Source organism: Manis pentadactyla, chromosome 11 (genome assembly GCF_030020395.1).
Source record: "Manis pentadactyla isolate mManPen7 chromosome 11, mManPen7.hap1, whole genome shotgun sequence".
Classification (NCBI taxonomy): Eukaryota; Metazoa; Chordata; class Mammalia; order Pholidota; family Manidae; genus Manis; species Manis pentadactyla.
Genome location: NC_080029.1, coordinates 87,612,380 through 87,634,505, shown reverse-complemented (window position 1 = coordinate 87,634,505; position 22,126 = coordinate 87,612,380). Strand labels below are relative to the sequence as shown.

The window sequence follows — 22,126 nt, the reverse complement described above, 5'->3', positions numbered from 1 at the left end:
CCCGTGCCTCACAGAATGGTCGAGTAAAACAAGAGGAAAGGTATTTGTAGTTTGATGATCTAAACTTGTACATTCTCCTCCAGATTACCAACTCAAGGCAGACGGCCCTGGGGAGTCCACATGGGCGATTCCATGCTGGGCACTGGTGTTAAAAGTATAGGTGAAGGCAGTCCTAGGAGTTCTAGGAAGAATTCTACTAGTTGTTCCAGAACACTGTATTTAGGGACACCAAAATATGTAGTACTTCATTTACCTCCCCCTTAAGCCAGTATTCTAGACAATTGGAAATTACCTTTAAACACCAATAATTTTATGTTAATCATTTTGAAGGAACTCTTTCTAAATCATATTTTGTACCACTTTGAATATATGTTTCTCTATGCCTTCTTAAACAGATTATATTGAACATAATTTGACCTTTTCTTGAAAATGCAAGGACTTCATGAATACAGATTTTTGCTGTCACAGTGATTCCTTCAGAACTAATATGCACTCTGTTGTTTGAATCTTGAGTTCTTACTCAGGTTAACAAATATTTTCGAGCAATTATGGTGTGCTGGATACTGTTAGGTGCTTTATCTCTTTTTCACAATCATTTCCCCTTTTATCTGTTATTAGGCAGCAGTATACTTGCATTTAGAAGTTCTCTCCCTATGTATGTATATATTTTTCATGTCGGGGGTAAAGAGCTGACATTGTAACAAGGTTTGAGGGAGGCATGTCTCATACAGTAGGGTGAAAATCCAATCACTATGCTTATGAACCCCATTTCTAATCTACTGATTCTACTGGGGATCCAGACCCATCAAATGAATTCAGATTGTTAAGGGAAGAGGGAGTAAGTATGAGATTTGCCACATCTCTTTTAGGTGATAAGATTCCCGTTTCTGGTTACTACTAGGCTGTTGGCTGCTAATACTGGAAAATGAGATTAGTAATTGCCTTTCGGCAAGAAGTCATAGCATTAGAACTGAGAAATGTGGTCACTGATGACACTAGTTTGTTGACTCTGTGTGTGTGTGTGTGTGTGTGTGTGTGTGTGTGTGTGTGTGAGTGTGAGAATGTGTGAATGTGTATACAAGGTTCCCCTTGTCGTCTGCAGGACGGCTAGTAGATCTCCCAGTTTTCAGGAAGTTTGCTCAAAGATATTTACTTGCCTTTTACAGAGCCATATTCCCTTCTTTTGGAGAGAATTGTCCTGGGAGAAGAAAGGACATTGATAAATTAGCAATTTCATCACTGTGAAGTAATATTCAGTGAGCCATTAGTTATATGTTATGTTTAGAGACCATACAAATTTTTCTCATAAGCATAAACAGATGAAATTTTCAAAGACAATGTATATACATATATATTTATATATATGCACTATTTATACATACATACACACACACACGCTTATATATATATATATATATATATATATATATATCCACACTTACATATTTATATATAATTTTGTATCACCTTATAGGAAGACAGGAAGGCATAGAAACGTAAAGTCTGTTGCCCCAGTTTATACAGCTAGTGAGTGGCAGGGCCAGGCCTGAAGCCGGGACCTCTGGGAATCCACATTCTCGGCCCTCATAACTCTTTGCTCACCTTCAGCTCAGCCAGCAACCCTTAGAGGAATGAACAAGCTATGGAAACCACACAAATATATTCTGAGATAAGTTTTAAAAGGTATAAAAATATAAAGATGAAGATATATCCTGAATTTCTGTGACATTTCTTTTACAAAGTATTTCCTTAGTTATTTCATTTTCCTTTTAACTTCCTTGGGAGATAAAAAGACGGAGGAATTAAGATCACATTTTAAAATTGTGTAAATAAGGCTCATAGAATTGGAATCATGAGAAACTTTGTGTTTTACAAATTTGGTTCTATAGCTTGAGTCAGATGAGGTGAAGTGCCCTCTAATCAGTGCTCAGGGAGCGTCTCTGTAAAGACGGCTCAAACTCAGGGCACGTGACCGTCATGGGACTCTGATAACTTTGGTGAAGACACTCTGTTTTTCCTCTGATGGGTAGTCAGTTGATGAACCATTGGGGATAGATGATGGGACATATCAGAAAGTATGCTAAGCCTCGTCCTAGAGAGGGGGAGTCCAGTTAATTTTTTTGCTGAGTGGAATATGGAAGAGAGGGGCCAGAATAACTTGCTCAGGACAATTGGAGTCATGGTCACTGTGGGCATGTCTGACATATACCCAAACATCTGGATGACCCCAGGGACAATGGTGGATTATTGATGTTTGCTTTTTAGGAAAAGAAGACTTCTTTTTTTTCTGAGGTTATCAAGACCATATATTTCATGCCAAAAAAGTTCTGGTGAATGTCAGCCTTGCCTCTGAAACCAATATACATTACAAAAATAAAGTTAAATAGAAATTTATCTTTTAGCCCTGTGAACTTGCTGCCCCAAAATGCCAAACAGGCAAAGAGCCGTGATGCTCTGCATCCAATTCTATGTCCTTCTGACGTTTGCATATGTGCTGGTGACATCACGATGTTAAATATGAACAGTCTTGGAGCTTTGTCATAAAGAAGTGATGGCTTCTTATGTTAACTCATGGGGCAACTCTGATCAGATAGTGACAGATAACCCTGGTGCTCTGTGTTTTGAAAGATTCGGGACCATGTTGGGATCATCTGGCCATTTACATGGCTGTAAGAGAGGGAAGACAGTTGTCTTCTTTGTTTCAGGTTGGAATGCCTTGAAATTACATCTAGTACTGTTCTTGGAGCGTGCACATGGGAAGATTTGTGTATGTTTCGTGGCTTATAGTGTTCTGGAAACTGACAGGCAGTGGCACTGAGTGAGAGGACACAGGTTGGAACACTCACCTTATTATCTTGGCTGTTATATTTTTTTGCCGAGTTCATGCTCAAGACTTTTGATCTAGGGGGAAATGAACCAAGATAGGGATTGGATAAAGTACACTCAAATATTCATACGTAAAATAATGATTATTTTAAAAGTTTTATATTCTAAAGCTGTGCTGTCCACTATGGAAGCCAGTGGCTACATGTACCTATGAACATTAAAATTAATTAAAAAAAAAAAAAAAATCAGTTCCTCAGTCACACTAACCATGTTTCAGGTACTCAGTAGGTGGCCATTGGCTACTTATTGGATGGCACAAAGTTTTACTGGGCAGCTCTGTTCTAGAAACATAGCTTAGCACTGAAGCCATACTTAATGTTCAAGAAGGCTCTCAGGAAACTTGAAGGTATCCTTCAGAATTCCAAGAGCTGGTACCCTGTGGCCCTCCCAGGCCACAATGCATATACCAGGGCTATTTAGAGGCGGTATGAAGTCTGGGTCTCTTTACCTCGATCCCAAGATTCTCAAATAATTAATAAATGTAAGTACTTCTTGAGTAAGTTAAGATGTAACTTCTAAAAAGGGGCCAAGAAATGGGAGTGAGATTTTTGACTTTGTTTTCTCACCATTTCAATTCTAGACAAACTCAGAAAGGAGGGGCTTTTGTCTTACCATTTCTAACCTTTAATGGTCATAGTTTAGTAGTTAATATAGCGTACAGTTTGAGTTTTGTAATATGGTGGCCTTTGTGTGTCCAGAGGTTAGTTTCGTGCCTGTCTTATATGGCTTAGTCTCTATGTTTTTGGGGAAATGAGGGTGGTATTAGATTAAAGGGCTTTTCTGTGCAAGTAGGAATGTCCTACTCATCAGAGTACCTGGCCACCAGCCCTTTTAAAATCAGATGTTCCTGCCCTTAATATAAACCTGAGTAATTGAAAATGTGATAAAAGCATGAAGGGAGATGTGTTTCTGTGGTTTTTTTAAGAAGGATGGAAGAAGGACCTGCATTTTAAAGTTGATGTGGTTTAGTGGGAGTCAAACAATCACTAACAGAAGGGAGAGAGATGTGGTGTTGGGGCTCACTCAGTCCCAAGTAGGAATTGGTCAGAGGAATGTTTGCTCTGACCCAGGCTGAGATGGAGTCACCACTAAAACCAAGAAGTTCCTTTTTTTGCCAAAACTCACACTTCTGTCTCAAGGAGCCGAGTCTCTGCTTCTTCTTCTATTTTCCTCCGAGTTTCCTGGTACTTCTTCCAAGAGAAATAAAAGAAGCCACAGTCACTAATTAGAAGCCTTACACTTTTTCTAATCATAAGCAGCATGTATTATTACGTGGCAACATGAATGCCTGGTCTCCTTCTCCAGCCCCCACACCCACCACCACTCCTGGTCACTCGCTGCACTTCCTACCTTCCCAGGCAGGTCCCTGGGTGATTGGTGTCATGAAAGGAGCAGTGCTCGTTATGAATTTAAGAGCACAGAGGTCAGGAGACCAGGGCTGTAACGGAATGATATTGGTGGTGGGTTGTCAGGGACCCAAAGTCCCTTTGTAATGCCACTTTGAAGAGTTAATATTGCCCTAGAAAGTGTTCTTTGAAAAGCATCGTTTCATATTATCCTGTACCTTACAAACCCTTCTCTGTCCCATTACCGAGAAACTGTACCTTAATGCAGAAGACCTGATCTTTGCAGAGCTGGGCCACATGTGCATCGTCTTCCTTTATCTGGGAAACCAAAATTCAGTCAAATTTCTTTCAGGAAATTTCTCTAAGAACAAGAGTATACTTGTTTCCTCCTAAATCCCAGACCCTAAATGTAGTTTTCTAATTGTTCTAAATATGTTTTTGCTGTATATATGAACTGATTTTTTTTTTTTTTTTGGAGGATAGATAAGCTTTATTTTGGGGGGGATTTTATTTTGGGACAGTTGGGAGAAGAATAGATACTAATTTGTTGAAGATACAGATACAGAACATATCCTGTAAAAATTATTGAAGAGAAGGAAACCTAGGAGACTGCATTTATCTTCCTTTCCTTCATCCCCTCCTCAACCCCATAATGGTTCTGGATCTGGAGCCTTATTGTATATAACTCAATCATTTGCAGAATGTATTGCATCGTCTAACTGAACATCAACTTTTCCCTCGTCTGGGAGAAGTAATACTGAAATTACTACCATCACCTTGGCCAGTTCCTTGTCTTGGTCAGCACAGGAAGCTTCCAGCTGTTGTAACTTAACCTACAGAAAGGGAAGGAGATGGATAACTCAAGGTGCAAGCAGGCTTCCATTCTGAAATGCTGTCTCAAAGGTTATCTTACAGGTGGTTGACGTGCATCAGGTATGCTATCAGATGTCTTTTTAATGGAGGAGAGTCAAACCATGCAGCGTCCTTCTGGTGACCCTGCCCTTCTACACTCCCAAGCCCTTAGCATTCATCAGGGCTCCACTCACGCTTAAACTACAATTCTTAGCTTCCTTCCTTCTTAGCTGTTTCTCTTAGGAAAAACATCAATCTTGAAAAACTTCACTCTTCTTTTTCCTTTTATATACTTACTACTCACTCCTTTTTTGCTCCCCATATTCCTCCTTCTTTCTTTTCCTTCCTTATTTGATGAAAGCCTATTCTATATTGGTGGCTATGTCGGAGTGATGGGCAGAGGGCCATGAGAGTAGAAAGGATACAGTGGTGAACAGGATTGACAGGCAGAGTCTCTGCCTCACAGAGCTGACATTCTAGTTGGGGACATTAACAGATAAGTAAACATGATAATGATAAATGCTATGAAAGAAATACAAACAGAGAAATGTAGTGATAGCGATGGCATGAGAGCAATCATAGGTGAGGTCCTGTCTGATGAGATGATACTGGGTTGAAATCTAAATGGTAAATATTAGCCAAATGGAGATCTGGAAGAAATATGTCCCATGCAGGGTTGCAGCAAGAGCCAAGACTGTGAAAGAGCACATATTTAGTGTATATGTGGAAGATATGTGGCTGGAGTGTGGGGTAACACCTGGTGAGGAGGAGATGAGGTGGGGAAAGGTTGACATGGATGAGATTATGTAGGGCCTTGTTGCTTCTAGAGTTTGGTTCTTCATTTTAATTGCAGTGAGAAGCCAGGTGTGAACTCGAAGTAGTAAGGACATAATCTGATCTGTGTTTTTAAAGAATAAGTCTTTTCTATGTGTGAAAAGTAGAGTAAGGGTAAGAGCAGAAGCAGGAAGACTAAGAGGCTGATTTGGCATCCAGGCAAGGGCTTATGGTGGCTTGCAGAAGGGTAATAGTAACAGAGGAATAGATGTGCTTGGGGTATATTCCCTAGTTAGAGCAGACAAGCCTGCGTTTTTCCCTCCTTCCACTTTTAGCTCTACTGTTCCCACTTTGATCTAGTACCGTTGTTTCACATCTGAAGACTTCTAACAGTTCCTTTCCTCTTCAGTCAATTATACCGAGGGCCAGAGAGCCAAATGTGTCTAAGGGCTTTATTTTCAGGACGGTGGTCTGAGACACAAAGAGGCGCAGCAGGCATACCATTAAACTGATGAGCTGATTGCCAGGATGTAAGAACAGAAGCAAGAGATGCTGTGTATTTCATAGAATTAGAGAAATCACTTGAGAATTCTACAACACATGTAGGCAAATGGGAGTAATTTAAAGGGTCAGTAATGCTTTAGAGTTCTTTGGAGGTGGGCTAATAGCTTCTGGGAAAATAATGGCCATTGTTCTGACAATACGTGGAACTACCTATAGTCTTTCTGCTCAGCTGAGGTGACACAGCATCACGAGACTTAAAGCCTTGCCGTGGGCTCTGCTGGGCTGCTGTCAAGAAAACTTGTTTTGAGCAGAAGGAAGCAAATGCAGTTAGTTATATGGCAAGGCTCATCAAGGGGCTTCATAAGCCTTTCTAGTCTGAGCCCCAAGTTTATCCTGAAGCACATGCAGGCTCCACATTTCTTCCTTTCCAGATACATTTCCTGGACAGGCATGGCCAAGCAAGCTGTTTTGGTGGCTTTGGACTTCCTGTTTGTGGCCATCAGTACTAATTTGGCTGACAGGAAATAGGGAAGTAATTCTCTGTTTTTCACTTTCTATTTCTATTTTCAGTGTGTCCCTATCTGCAGGGGCTGCACAGACGTAGTATGGGCTTAAGAGTGAGCTTAAGAAGCTAAAGAGAAATAAGGCAAGGGCAAGATGGAATTCTACAGAAAGTATCAAGTAAGAATTTTACCTGCTTTCTGAATAAAAAAATAAGTCCACCTTTTTGCATCTTTGATCAGATGAATTGTGGTTGTGCCCAGGTTTTTATCTTTGGAACACAATTAGAGAAATGCTAAGCAATGTCTGATGATGCACTCAGCAGGTAGAGGTCACTAAATATTTGAGTGATAAATTGAATGAATCGTTTTCTGGATGGGAGTCAGTGATAGAGTGTGTAAATTACCTAGCACACAGTAGATTGACAAATCCTAGCTCTGCTCTATGAATTCATACATTTGCCTCAGCTAGACTTTTAAATAATCACGTTAAATATGTGATGTTTCAAGGTTTTACTCTTCAAAAAAAGGAAAGAGTTTTAAAAATGCACAATTTCATTCAGTTTTCAAACTGAGGCTGGAAGGGGCTGATTAAATTGCCTAACTTCATATACCTCACTAGGTGCTGGGACCAGGATATAAACTAGGAACTTCAGTGTTATATATGCATTGTGCAATTGTGTTCTGCTCTTCCTAAAGGAAGAGAAACAAAATATATGGCTTCAGAGTGAAATTCCTTACCAAGGGCGGAAAAGAATTCAGTACTCAGTAGTCTAGGCTTAAGTCTGACATGGGCTAAAACTACAAAGAATTTATCCCAGTTTTGATAGTTGTTTCCACTTAAAAGCTTGCTTCCTGGTTATGTAACCCAAACCCACTCAAGATTGCTTTTTCATTTACCTTTGAGTCTTCTAGTGGTCCCTTTAGATGGCCTTGTTCACACTTGGCTGCCTTTTGCGATTTCCTTGTAAGCTATGATTTTAAATAAATACATATTTCAAATAAAAATGCATCAAATAAAAGATACTAGAAGACAAACACACTGTTTGGTGTGTAGAGCCAATAACATGGCCTTCTTCTCACTAGTTTTGGCCACCAAAGCTAGAGTCTGCACAAGCAGGAGTACTTCCCTGAACCCTATGCCATTCCAGGCTACAGAGGGCTGCAGGCATGGGTCAGAAAGTAGGGCGATCATAGGAAACCCACCGTATTTTGAGCAGGAGTGGAGGTAGAGTGAATGCCTGGATAAGGAAAGGGGAAGCCCTTGGGATTTAAGTATTTTAAAAAGTCTCTGTTGAAAATAAAATTAAGCTTTCACCTTCCAACAAAGTGTCAGTGGATTCCATTTTCTTGTGATAGAATGAAAAACCCATGGGATCACCAGATAGCCCAAATGTCGCACCCACTCCCTTCACCTCATGCTTGCAGGGGAAGTCCATGGCATTCAGGTACGAGGCTCAGCCTCAGGAGAGTGGGGCAGGGGTAGAACCCGCCCCCAGCACAAACTTTTCTGACACGTGGGATCCTCTATGATCATTTTCCCTCCCTTGTGTCTTTGACAACTGAAGCCGCTGCGGGGAACGTGGGGAAAACTAGAGCCCCAACCCACCTTTTTTTGAAGTTCTCTTATACGGCGCACCAGAGTCTCATTTTTCCTTTCCTGTTGAGAGAAAGAAGCGGAGCATGGGTGTGGATCTCCCTGCTGCCACCCATCTTTATTCAGCTGATTGTTCTCCCTTTCACCGGGTGCTATTTCCCTGCAGTAACTCTACCTCACTGCATACTGTCAGGTCAAGGACCTGTGGTTTGATTTCCACATACATATGTATATACCAGCTCACCAGGATAGACATGCCCACATGCAGGGCTTCCCAATATTAAATATTACCAAAGAAACTGTGCCACTGACACATATTTTACCATGACTTTTTTGACTAGTCTTTGCATGTAAAACAGAGGAGACTAGCTTATCTGATGACTAATGAGAGACAAGCTGAGGAATAAAACCTATGAGATGGCTCTTCCTAGCTTCTTGCTTACAAGTCTGGCTATTTCTTCTTCCAGGTCTTGCAGCGTTCTTTCCCTTTCCACGGTGGTACTATTCTCCTTCTCCCAGTCATCATCTTCTGTCAGGTCTTGAGTCTGAGTGATCTCACTTTCCAGCCTGAATGACACAAGCACATAGTGTGAGGAACAGACAGCTTCAGAACTGGAAAAACACATCTGTCAGTTTTAAGGGTTACTTCAGTGTCAGTAAATATGGCTCTCAAGTTGGAAACCCATTTTTCCTGGGTCCTTACCATCATAATCACTTCAAAGGCAGGAAAAAAAAATCACTTCGAAGTTTGACCTGAGTCCTAAGTCAAACACCCTAGTGTTCTTTCAGCTCAGGTGAATATCATCCAATCTTTTAAGAATCTCTTTGAAGGTGAGGCTTAGAACCTCCCCCCTCATGTTCTGAGAGAAATCTTCTGCATACATGGATGTTTATTGCCCTCGTCTAGCTCGGATTAACACATAGTCTACAGGCACACACCTGATCATCTACATTTGCTCTCTTACAACACTAAACTCTGTTTTCTACCTTTATCTCGTATCTACCTACCACTTCAGCATTTTTTAAAAAATAATAATAATAGAGAAATGTGGTATCCACATATAAATCAAGTTTAAAAATCAAATGAATATTCATATTTGAACTGACTGTGTATAGTTCATAATGCATGAACAAAACCGAAAGCTTCTGTGATGACTGCCCTTGCACTGTTCACCATGTAACTTATTCACTATGTTAAGAATTTGTACTCCATGTAAGAATTTGTTCGTTATGCATCAGAAGATTGGAGACTGACGAAAATTAGGCTTGGGGTGGATTAATGATTGTGCATTGAGTATTGACCCCCCTATACAGAAATTTATTGTGGTTAACAACTATTTGATCAATAAATATGAGAGATGCCCTCACAAACTATATATCTATATATATCTATATATATATAAACACACTTCCAATTGTAAAATAAATAAGTAACCGGGATGTAATGTATAGCATAAGGAATATAGTCAAAATATTGTAACAACTTGGTATGGTGATACCTGGTACCTAGAATTATCATGTATATAAATGTTGAATCACTGTGTTGTACACCTGAAACTAATGTAATGCAATACTGTTGTCAACTACCCTTCAATAAAAAAAAAAAAAAAAAAAGAATCTCTTTGAAACTTGCTATATAATTCAGGGTTTGAGCCACAGAAAATGCCAAAGAATGAAGAAGAAACTGCTACATAAGATATAGGTCTCTAGAGCAAGTAGGAAAATTCAGGTTTGTCTCTTCTCCTCTATCCCATCCCCTTGATTGGGAACGTCCCTCAAGAAAACCCAGCACTCACCTCTGTATGTCATCTTCTTTCTGGTGGATTTTGAGAAGAAGTTCCTGATTTGCTTCATCTGTTCTTTCGAGGTCTCTTTCAAGCTCCATGTTCAAACAGTGAATATTCCTGTTTGACTGGGTCAGTCTTAAGATCTCCACCTCCTCTGACCTATAGATTCAGCCCACGAAAGGAACAAGGGCCAGTTATCTCAGGGTCAGGGATCTTTGGGCCAGAAGGGATATCTAGGAGACATGTAATTCAACAACCTGGCTGTTTCTGGGAGCACACCTTTCCTTTTTCATAGGAAATTGTATTTCTTAATCATTCCCTTACAGTTTGTTTCAGTAATTCTCAACTCAGTGAGCAAGAGAGGATTTTCCCAGGCTTTCTTGATCAAAGTGCTCAATATAATAGTACACCTCCTCCCTGGTTCCAGGAGAAGTTTGTTTCCTTAATAGCCTCTTGTATTGGAGAGAATGGTTTCTCAGGCAAATGGTGCACAAAATCTGCTCATGAAATACACTTCCATTGAGTTATTTTCATCCAGGCTCCTGGCACATCACTTAGAGTTGGTTCCTGCCTTATGCCGCAAGAGCTCTCCACCAGCAGATGGGGCTTTTGTTTCTCCCTCCCTCCTCCCATCTCAAAACATGTCCATTGCCTGCTACAAAGCTTGAGAATCTACCATGGGAGTTACTCCACCGAGTACACAGAGATATGATCCAGGCATTCACTTTCAAGAATACAAACATCTTTTTTGAAGTAAATTTCAATGTAATAATGGTAACACCTCAGTGCTTTAGAAAGGGTACCTGGCAAATGGGAAGCTCTCAATAACTTTTTCTTTCTGTTGTGTGTCAGTTAATTGGTTTCTCTTTGAAACGATTAACTGGGAATAAAGTGTGAGGGAGAGGTCTTTTGTTTTGAGTGGGAATGAGGGATGATTTTGGCAAAGTAAGTCCTTCCTTGGAAGGGCTGATTGGATGCAGGATTTACAACAGTTGTCACTTCAGGAGGACATGGAGTGCTTGGGGTGGTGTCAGCAGGGGGTTGGACAGACGGAAGCGTAGGAGGGAGGGAGGTGGAAGATGAGGGAAGTCATGAAGAGCAGACCTGCTTCACACCTTGGTCCTTGGATGTGGCTTTGCATAATCATGATACTTACTCGCGATCTAGCTGATCCTCCTTGGGTTCTTCCATTGTAGATTCCCTAAAATAGCAGCAGAGATGTATTGGGTGAATTGGGGAAATGGGTCCATTTGTGAAACACAGAGTAACTCGCCAAGAGTCCCAAAGGATAGGGACAAAATTAAGTCAACCGATTTCCTCCCTCCAACCCCCCAGGTTTTGGCCATGACAAAACCCAGCCCTTTGAGTCTTCTGTCCCTGATCTGACTGTACCTCAGGTAAGGATACAGTGAGGATACAGGGATAATGCTGGAAAATTCAATGTGTGTCCGTCTAGTGGGTACATGCGGAGATGGTTCTCTAGAACAAGAACCCTTTCAAACTTTGCTGCAGGTCATTAGAATCAATAAAGGTCATCCATTCCTCTGAAGTCCCTTTTTTGCTCCGTGCCCGGCTGCTTTCCTTAAGGCCCCATGGGCATGAATGTTGGTGCATGACCGCCCTGAAAAGTAATCTTTCTGACCTCTAGCCGGGACTCTGTAAGGATCTTCAGATATTAAGGTATTTAGTATTAAATAGGGCTCAGAAAAACCAAGCAGAAGTAGATGATTTGGTTCATTCTGTACCTTAGTTTCCTTTTTTTCTCCAATTCTTCAATAAACTCTGTCCCCCTCCTGTAAATGGCTTCCTGATTCTACCTTAGTCGCTCAGCTTCTGAAGTCTAATCTTTCCCCACTGGAACCAACCAGTAGAGTGTCAGAACCTTCCAAAGGGTCAGGACTCTGCTATTGACAGGATGGGTGGGGCAGCGTGTCACAGTGGGGTGGGTGACACGCGGGGGTTGGATAGACGGGGGAGTGTAGGAGGGAGGGCGGGGGAAGATGAGGGAAGTCATGAAGAGCAGACCTGCTTCATACCTTGGTCCTTGGATGTGGCTTTGCATAATCATGATACTTACTTGTGATCTAGCTGATCCTCCTCGGGTTCTTCCAATGTAGATTCCCTAAAATACCAGCAGAGATGTATTGGATGAATTGGGGAAATGGGTCCATTTGTGAAACACAGAGTAACTCGCCAAGAGTCCCAAAGGATAGGGACAAAATTAAGTCAACCGATTTCCTCCCTCCAACCCCCCAGGTTTTGGCCATGACAAAACCCAGCCCTTTGAGTCTTCTGTCCCTGATCTGACTGTACCTCAGGTAAGGATACAGTGAGGATACAGGGATAATGCTGGAAAATTCAATGTGTGTCCTTCTAGGGGATACATGCGGAGATGGTTCTCTAGAACAAGAACCCTTTCAAACTTTGCTCCAGGTCATTAGAATCAATAAAGGTCATCCATTCCTCTGAAGTCCCTTTTTTGCTCCGTGCCCGGCTGCTTTCCTTAAGGCCCCATGGGCATGAATGTTGGTGCATGACCGCCCTGAAAAGTAATCTTTCTGACCTCTAGCCGGGACTCTGTAAGGATCTTCAGATATTAAGGTATTTAGTATTAAATAGGGCTCAGAAAAACCAAGCAGAAGTAGATGATTTGGTTCATTCTGTACCTTAGTTTCCTTTTTTTCTCCAATTCTTCAATAAACTCTGTCCCCCTCCTGTAAATGGCTTCCTGATTCTACCTTAGTCGCTCAGCTTCTGAAGTCTAATCTTTCCCCACTGGAACCAACCAGTAGAGTGTCAGAACCTTCCAAAGGGTCAGGACTCTGCTATTGACAGGATGGGTGGGGCAGCGTGTCACAGTGGGGTGGGTGACAATGGTCATTCATGCAGAGTTCCAAGGCTAGATGGGTGCGTGTGTTTTATGGCCGAGTCTTCCGTTTGGTGGTGGTCAGTTCAATGGTTGTGATTCCTGGGTAGTATGAAGGGGTGGTCCCTGTGTTTTATTTTTCTTGCAGTTTGAGCTTCCTCTCTGCCCGAGTGTGGCTATGGGAACCTGGGTCCTAAGGCAGCAGTCTGATCCCATAACCGCTCATTCATCTGACACACACTGAAACATCAGAAGAGCGCTTATGGATGCCAGGCACTGTTCTAAGCATGAGGGAGACAGAGTGAACAGAGCAGCCCAAACACCTGCCATCACGGAGTTTACATTACAGGGTGTGTATGTGGGGGCGGGAGGGGTAACACAACGCAATAAATGAGTACATTTATTTTATTTGGTATGATAAAAAAGAAGAATGCTATGAAGAAACATAGGTGAAGAAGGTGAGAGGAAATTCAGTGAGGACTGTTTACGTGGGAGGGAATTGAAGTTTTAAATAGGGTGGTGCAGAGAACGCACTGAGCATTGCCAGACCCAGAAGGGTGGTGTAGATGTGTCAAGAGGCCTGATCAATGGGAAGGAAACCTTAGGTTGTGCTGAGGTGAACACAGAATCCTCAGGCCTCACGACCAAGGGCAGTAGTAAACAAGGCCCATGGCCACCAGAAGCATGGACCAGCACGCAGCCGAAGGGCCAGCAGGCCCAGGGCACCAGCAGGCAGCGTGAGGACGCAAAGCTCCTCCTTTGCTGCTTAGAGGATACGTAGCTTTTCCTGCAGCTGCCACTATTCTGGGAAAAAAGAGAACTCTGGAGAGGGAGAATCTTTCCAAAATACTGAGAAATTGCCCACAGAGATTTTTAACTGGGAAAAGTCCATGATATCTCGAGTTGGCCCCATTGTATTTTCTGCCATCTTCGGTCAGAGCAGGGAGAGGGAAAGATAAAATCAAGTGCACTATGTAAAGAATATGTTCCTGCATACATGAGTCTGTACACTTTGGCCACATTCTGTACAGTTCGTAACTGTTCGCATAAGTCAAGGAAACCTGGGAAGTTTTGAATCTCTACTTCAGGACTGTATTGAGTTGATTTGTGGACCAGAGTGACTTCTTAACATACTGTAGTTTCTAACAAACTATTTGTAAAATTAACGGCCTCTGATGACCCCCACTACCGTCTCCCTTTATGAAGCTGTACACAGAAGAGTAATTAAGTAACAATTCAGGCCAATGGCCTCTCCCAGGATTTAATGGTAGGGAGAGTTCATTAATCCCAGCTGGTTATATAGCTTTTCCAGGAAATGCCCTGGACCAAGGTTATCGTAGCGACTAATGGATTGGATAGGGACTTTAACTGGGATAAAAATAAAGCTCTGTCTCCTTCCTGGGGAGCTTTTGTCCTGGAGGGGCTAAGAAAGGCAAACCTGTAGGGGCAGCAGAACCCCAAAGCTTGGGACCTTGTGTGGGACGAGGACAACAGACTGCTATCAGTGAGAATTGCTAAATCGAGGTAGAAACAGGGTCTTGGAGGCAAATTAAGGTCCTTGATGTAAGCATTGCTGCTGTTTGAGAGGTGGCTTGATTAACACCCAGTGCAGCATTAGAGCAGCTGTTTTCACCTTGTAACTTTTTTCAAGCCGTGCTGGGCCCTGTGCAGAAGAGTCACTGGGACACATCAGACTGTGCTGCGTTGTGGCCGGGAACTCTGGCCTTGGCGTGGCAGTCTGTTGTGAAAACATCCCCTCCTCTTCCAGGCTGGGCACCCAGGATCTGTTTGCCTGGCCCTCTCCCTGCTGCTGTGAGGGGGCAGGCCAGGTGCCCGAGCCCTGGACATGGCTGCCTGGGCCCCGGCCCTTCTGGCTGACTCACCTGTCGTTTCACTTCTGCAGATTCTGCTTGTGTATGTTTATAGATGAGCCTGGTTTTGAGGCTCATAACTACGCAAGACTCTAGAACGTCATTGTAGATCATTGTTTTTCGAATACAGAATCAAATACACTATTTTCCTTATGTCCTTACTTATTTTTAGTTACTATTTTTGTGCAATCTTTAGTCTCATAAAACCTCTTTGAATTCCCTTTTAAAATACTCAGAATAGCTTTCTCAAAAGCAGAAATTTGAACTGGAATGAAATGTTAAGAAAAATAAGGAATGTACTATTAGTTCATTCTGCCATTATTTAATATCCAATAAACAACTATGGTGGTTTGAACTGGCAAAATGTGTATGTATTTTCTTTTATAATTCATTGTATTGCTGTTATAAAGCATAAATTATTTAAAAAATGAAAACTCATCAAGGATCTAACCTCAGCAAAACCCTGTATTTTTACAAGTTTTCTTCTATTTTTCCTATTGACAAACCATCTTTTGTAGTTATCATAGAATAGATAATACTGTTGTTTGCCTTCTCACTTAATATTTTTCATAAACATTTTCCAGGTTTTTACATAGTCTATAACATTTCAATCAACACACGAAATTCTGCTAAGTTGATAGTCTTCATAATTTGCTCCTCCACACCCTTACCTGTTTGCCTGTGTACGTATCTGTCTCCCCTGGAGTGCCAGGAGAGTGCTGTGTATTAATTTTCTAGGGCTGCTGTAACAAAGTGCTACACACTGGGTGGCTTAAACAACAGAAGTTTATTTCCTTACAGTTTTGCAGGCTATGAGGCAAGGTGCTGGCAAAGCTGGTTTCCCCTGAGGCCCCTTTCCTTGGCTTGCAGATGGCCGTGTTCTCCCCTGTGTCCTCACAGAGGCATCCCTGTGTGTGTCTGTGTCCTTATTTCCTCTTCTTAAAATGACACCCATCATAGAAATTTGGGATCAACAGAGGTGAGGCTTAGAACCTCACCCCCCTTGTTTTGAGAGAAATCTTCTGCATCCGTGGATGTTTTGCTGCCCTTGTCTAGCTTGGATTAATACATAGTCTATAGGCACAGACCTGATCATCTACATTTGCCCTCTTACAGCACTAAATTATGTTTTCTACCTTTATCTTGCATCTACCTACCACTTCAGCATTCTATTAAAAAAAAATAATAATAATAATAAGGGAGAAATGTGGGATTCACATATAAATCAAGTATAAAAATCAAACGAAAAAAAAATGACACCGTCATAGAGAATTAGGGCCCTCCATGACCTCATTTTAAATTAATTACCTCTTTAAAGACCTTATCTCCAAATACAGTCACATTCTGAGGTACTAGGAATGAGGACTGCAGTATAGGAATTTTAGTAGGACACAACTCAGCCTACAAGAGGTGTTCAACATATGTTTACCTGTGATGAGCATTCAGGCTATTTTCCCACCCTTCCCCCAAGTAAAAACACTTCAAAGAATAGATTTATATAGTCATTACATTTTTTAGATACAACCAAAGTGTCAGATATGTATTTATATTTTTACCATTTTTGAATGTCTTTTAATATATCAGCTTTTAATTTTACATGTGAGGAAAATAAAGACAAGAGAGGCAATAAATATTTTGCTGCTATTATGTTTCCATTTGGAATGGAGTCTCAAGGTGTTTTTTTTTTTCACAATTTATTCGTTCCTCCTGGAACCTCAATGCACATTTGCTTTTCTTTTTTGTTTGTTTGTTTGTTTTTATTTTGTTATCATTAATCTATAATTACATGCAGAACATTGTGTTTACTAGGCTCCCCCGTTCACCATGTCCCCCCCACAATCCCCATTACTGTCACTGTCCATCAGCTTAGTAAGATGCTGTAGAATCAGTACTTGTCTTCTCTGTGTTGTACAGCCCTCCCCATACTCCCCACACATATTATTCCTACTAATTGTAATGCCCCCTTTCTTTTTCCCTGCTCTTATGAGGCTCAAGTTTTTATCATGAATTTTTTTTCCCTACTGGAAATTATACATTGGAATATTTTCCCCTTTCATATTATTTATTCTCTCTTTGGCTTATAAAGGCAATATTAAACCTTCTTGGTGAACAATTTCTGCCAAACTTGCCATTGAGAGGTTTTCAATTTTTTTATTAAGGTATTATTGATATACACTCTTTTAAAGGTTTCACATGATAAAACAACGTGGTTATTACATTCACCCATATTATCGTGTCCCCATATACCCCATTGCAGTCACTGCCCACCAGTGTAGTAAGATGCCACAGAGTCACTACTCGTCTTCTCTGTGCTCACCTGTCTTCCTCATGATCCCCCCTACACCATGTGTGCCAATCATAATACCCCTCAAGCCCCTTCTCCCTCCATTCCCACCCGCCCTTCCTCACTCCTCCCCTTGGTTACCACTAGTCCCTGCTTGGAGTCTGTAAGTCTGTTGCTGTTTTGTTCCTTCCGTTTTGCTCCGTTGTTATACTCCACAAATGAGGGAAATCGTTTGGTACTTGTCGTTCTTCGCCTGGCTTATTTCACTGAGCATAATATCCTCCGGCTCCATCCATGCTGTTGCAAATGGTAGGATTTGTTTCTTTCTTATGACTGAATAGTATTCCATTGTGTATATGTACCACCTCTTGTTTATCCATTCATCTACTGATGGACACTTAGGTTGCTTCCATTTCTTGGCTATTGCAAATAGTGCTGCAATAAACATAGGGGTGCATATGTCTTTTTGAAACTGAGAAATTATATTCTTTGGGTAAATTCCTAGGGGTGGAATTCCTGGATCAAATGGTATTTCTATGTTTAGTTTTTTTGAGGAACCTCCATATTGCTTTCCTCAATGGTTAACTAGCTTACATTCCCACCAGCAGTGTAGGAGGGTTCCCCTTTCTCCGCCTCCTCGCCAGCATTTGTTGTTCTTAGTCTTTTCGGTGCTAGCCGTCCTAACTGGTGTGAGGTGATACCTCATTGTGGTTTTAGTTTGCATTTTTCCCTGATGATTAGTGATGTGGAGCATCTTTTCATGTGCCTGTTGGCCACCTGAATTTCTTCTTTGGAGAAGTGTCTGTTCATATCCACCACACATTTTTTATTAGGGTTATTTGCATTTTGGGTGTTGAGGCGTGTGAGTTCTTTAGGCATTTTGGATGTTAACCCCTTGTCGGATATGTCATTTACAAATATATTCTCTCATACTGTAGGATGCCTTTTTGTTCTGCTGATGGTGTCCTTTGCTGTACAGAAGGTTTTTAGTATGATGTAGTCCTATTTGTTCATTTTTTATTTTGTTTCCCTTGCCTGAGGAGATGCGTTCAGGAAAAAGTTGCTCATGCTTATATTCAAGAGATTTTTGCCTATGTTTTCTTCTAAGAGTTTCATGGTTTCATGGCTTACATTCAGGTCTTTGATCCATTTTGAGTTTACTTTTGTGTATGGGGTTAGATAATGATCCAGTTTCATTCTCTTGCATATAGCTGTCCAGTTTTGCCAACACCAACTGTTGAAGAAGATGTCATTTCCCCATTGTGTGTCCATGGCTCCTTTATCTTATATTAATTTACCATGTATGTTTGGGTTTATATCAGGGCTCTTTAGTCTGTTCCATTGGTCTCTGGGTCTGATGTTGTGGCAGTACCAAATTGTCTTGATTACTGTGGCTTTGTAGTAGATCTTGAAGTTGATGAGCAAGATCCCCGCCACTTTATTCTTCCTTCTCAGGTTTGCTTTGGCTATTCGGGGTCTTTGGTGGTTCCATATGAATTTTTGAACTATTTTTTCCAGTTCGTTGAAGAATGCTGTTGGTAATTTGATAGGGATTGCATCTAATCTGTATATTGATTTGGGCAGGATGGCCATTTTGACGATATTAATTCTTCCTAGCCAGGAGCATGGGATGAGTTTCCATTTGTTAGTGACCTTTTTAATTTCTCTTAAGAGTGTCTTGTAGTTTTCAGGGTATAGGTCGTTCACTTCCTTGGTTAGGTTTATTCCTAGGTATTTTATTCTTTTTGCTGCTATTGTGAATGGAATTGTTTTCCTGATTTCTCTTTCTATTAGTTCATTGTTAGTGTATAGGAAAGCCACAGATTTCTGTGTGTTAATTTTGTATCCTGCACCTTTGCTGTATTCCGATATCAGTTCTAGGAGTTTTGGAGTGGAGTCTTTAGGTTTTTTTATGTACGATATCATGTCATCTGCAAATAGTGACAGTTCAATTTCTTCTTTACTGATTTTGATTCGTTGTATTTCTTTGTTTTGTCTAATTGCCGTGGCTAAGCCCTCCAGTACTATGTTGAATAACAGTGGGGAGAGTGGGCATCCCTGTCTTGTTCCCGATCTCAGAGGAAATGCTTTCAGCTTTTCACTGTTCAATATGATGTTGGCTGTGGGTTTATCATATATGGCCTTTATTATGTTGAGGTACCTGCCCTCTATACCGATTTTGTTGAGAGTTTTTATCATGAATGGATGTTGAAATTTTGTTAAATGCTTTTTCCGCATCTATGGAGATGATCATGTGGTTTTTGTCCTTCTTTTTGTTGATGTGGTGGATGATGTTGATGGATTTTCGGATGTTGTACCATCCTTGCATCCCTGGGATGAATCCCACTTGGTCATGATCCTTTTGATGCATTTTTGAATTCGGATTGCTAATATCTTGTTGAGTATGTTTGCATCTACGTTCATCAGGGATATTGGTCTGTAATTTTCTTTTTGGGTTGGGTCTTTGCCTGGTTTTGGTAGTAGGGTGATGTTGGCTTCATAGAATGAGTTTGGGAGTATTTCCTCCTCTTCTATTTTTTGGAAAACTTTTAGGAGAATGGGAATTATATCTTCTCTGTATGTCTGATAAAATTCCGAGGTAAATCCGTCTGGCCCGGGGTTTTGTTCTTGGGTAGTTTTTTGTCTACTGCTTCAATTTCTTTGCTGTTAATTAGTTTGTTTAGATTTTGTGTTTCTTCCTTGGTCAGTCTTGGAAGGTTGTATTTTTCTAGGTCGTTGTCCATTTCTGTACGGCAAATAGCAACGTACATCCTTTTTCTGTCTCCATGGATCTTAAATGTATTTATTTATAAAACTTAATGTAAATAGCACTGTGAAGTGATATCTCTTTTTGGAATTTATCAAACTGTGGAATTCTGCTCCATGGTGGGCATACGTATAAGGGCAGAGACCGTGTGAGGAAATCCTTCCACCTAGAACACATATTCTGAAGATATTAGGCAGATGATCATTGTAGGTAGTGACTCAGCACCTGGGGTAGGAGACTTTAATCATCTGTGCTCTTGATGTTCAAACCCAGATCTGGCCGATGACCCTGTGAAAAATGGGACAGTTTTGCTGTTATCACAGACCTGCCCCCATCTGGTCAGCACATTGCAGGGGTACAATATATAGCTATGGTAAAGAAACAGCTTCTGAGGAGAGCCTGCATTTACCATGAAACAGTGCCCTCTGCTGTTTCTGAGGGAGCCATTCAGCCATAGTCAAATCATGAGGGAAGCGTGCACTGCTCCAGAGACAAAGCAAGCTGCTCCTTGTTTGCAATGGTCAAGATACTGGGAGGCCAACTCCTGGCACCTTGCAGCCAGTCTCAACTGTAAATGTTCAGCAGGAGAATCAAGACAGCCCAGCCACAGCAGCCTACCTCCCCTACATCTGTTCCTAGGCTCTAATCCCACACTGCATGTGAATGCTCCTTCCCTATTTTCGCTACAAACACAGAAGAGCTTCCATTAGTTTTGCTCCTTAGCAGAAGGAATTTTTACAACAGTGATTTTAACCATTGAAGCTTGTCTTTAGAAAACTTCTGCTTCTCAGTATTACAAAATTAAAGGAAGCACAGTCAATGGCTGCAGTGAAGTAGTCATGTAGAAGAGAACAGCAGTTCACCGTTGGAAGTTTACACTGCTAAGGGATCAGCCTCGTTTCCTTTCTTTCTTTTTTTCCTTCCTTCCTCCCTTCCCTGCTCCCCCCTCCATCATCATCATCTTTTTAATACAACCATCTGAAGTTGCCAGAATCTCCATCTACAGGAATGAAGTCACATAGTGGAAACTGTTTTTTTGCTGATTCACTTTACATTCTGGGAACAAATGTTTTTGCTGGTTCTCTCCACTCTGAATTCTCATTTTGTATTCTGGGTGTGACCCCGAATGATATAGTCAACACTTACCTTTACTTTAACCAACAACAAGGGCAATTATGGACTTCAAGATGTTATTAGAGATTTGTGTCCTTCCTAACAACTTTTGAACTGTTTTCTCAACATTATTTCACTTAGCTACAGCAGAGAAAACATAGTGATGAATAATGAAATATGCATGAAAGGAAAGAATTTTTTAAAGTTTTCTTAAGTGACTCTGAAATCACAATGTGTGAAAATACTTTTTCTTTCATGATTCTAAGTCTCAAATTCATGAGTGCAGAGGAGTGGATTTCTTGCTCTGTCATGTAGCAGGACAATGGTAAATGGGAGCTGGCCATACCTTATCCTCCCCTTGTGCCAAGAACGGAGTCCGGTTTAATGAAACACCTATTAAGGCCACACCTACTGGGCAGAAACTGCCAAATTCTACTGGACCCTAGAATGCCACTGCCACTCAGTGTGGGAATAAGCCGTGTGTACAGTGCTGTTCTTTGAGATGGTGGAGGGCATTTCCATTTAGGGTGCCAGGTAAAAACTCAGTGACTTGTATGGTCAGACAATGCGTATTTGCACATTACTCTAGTAATTGCCAGGAGAAAAGGATTTTGTTTTCTCTGAGGCCTGGGGTGAAGAAAGAATTTACTCATTCTAGGAAATTTACCAGATTAAGAAAGTTGCTTAATTTTTTCTTTCCATTTCAAACTTCTGTTTGAAATATTTATCTGTGGTCCAAGATGCCTTTAAGCCTTTCATTAAAGGATGACTTTGCTGACACATGATCAGCTGATTATGGGACAGGGCTAGGCAGTTGACCTCAGCCAATACAGACTCTTTGGTCTTTCCTGCTGTAGCTATTGGAAAAGACTGATTGTGCTGAAGTTGCTAATCTGGTAGCATAGGATTTAGGTTATTGGCAGAATATTGCCACTTAAAGGAGCAATGCCCATTCAGAGAAAGGAGGGAGAGAGATGAA

At 41.2% G+C, this 22,126-nt stretch overlaps 1 pseudogene; it reads right to left on the bottom strand.

Moving 5' to 3' along the window:
* Nucleotides 1-673: 673 nt before the first annotated feature.
* LOC118909664 (small nucleolar RNA U13) lies at nucleotides 674-784 on the bottom strand (annotated as a pseudogene).
* Nucleotides 785-22,126: the final 21,342 nt, after the last annotated feature.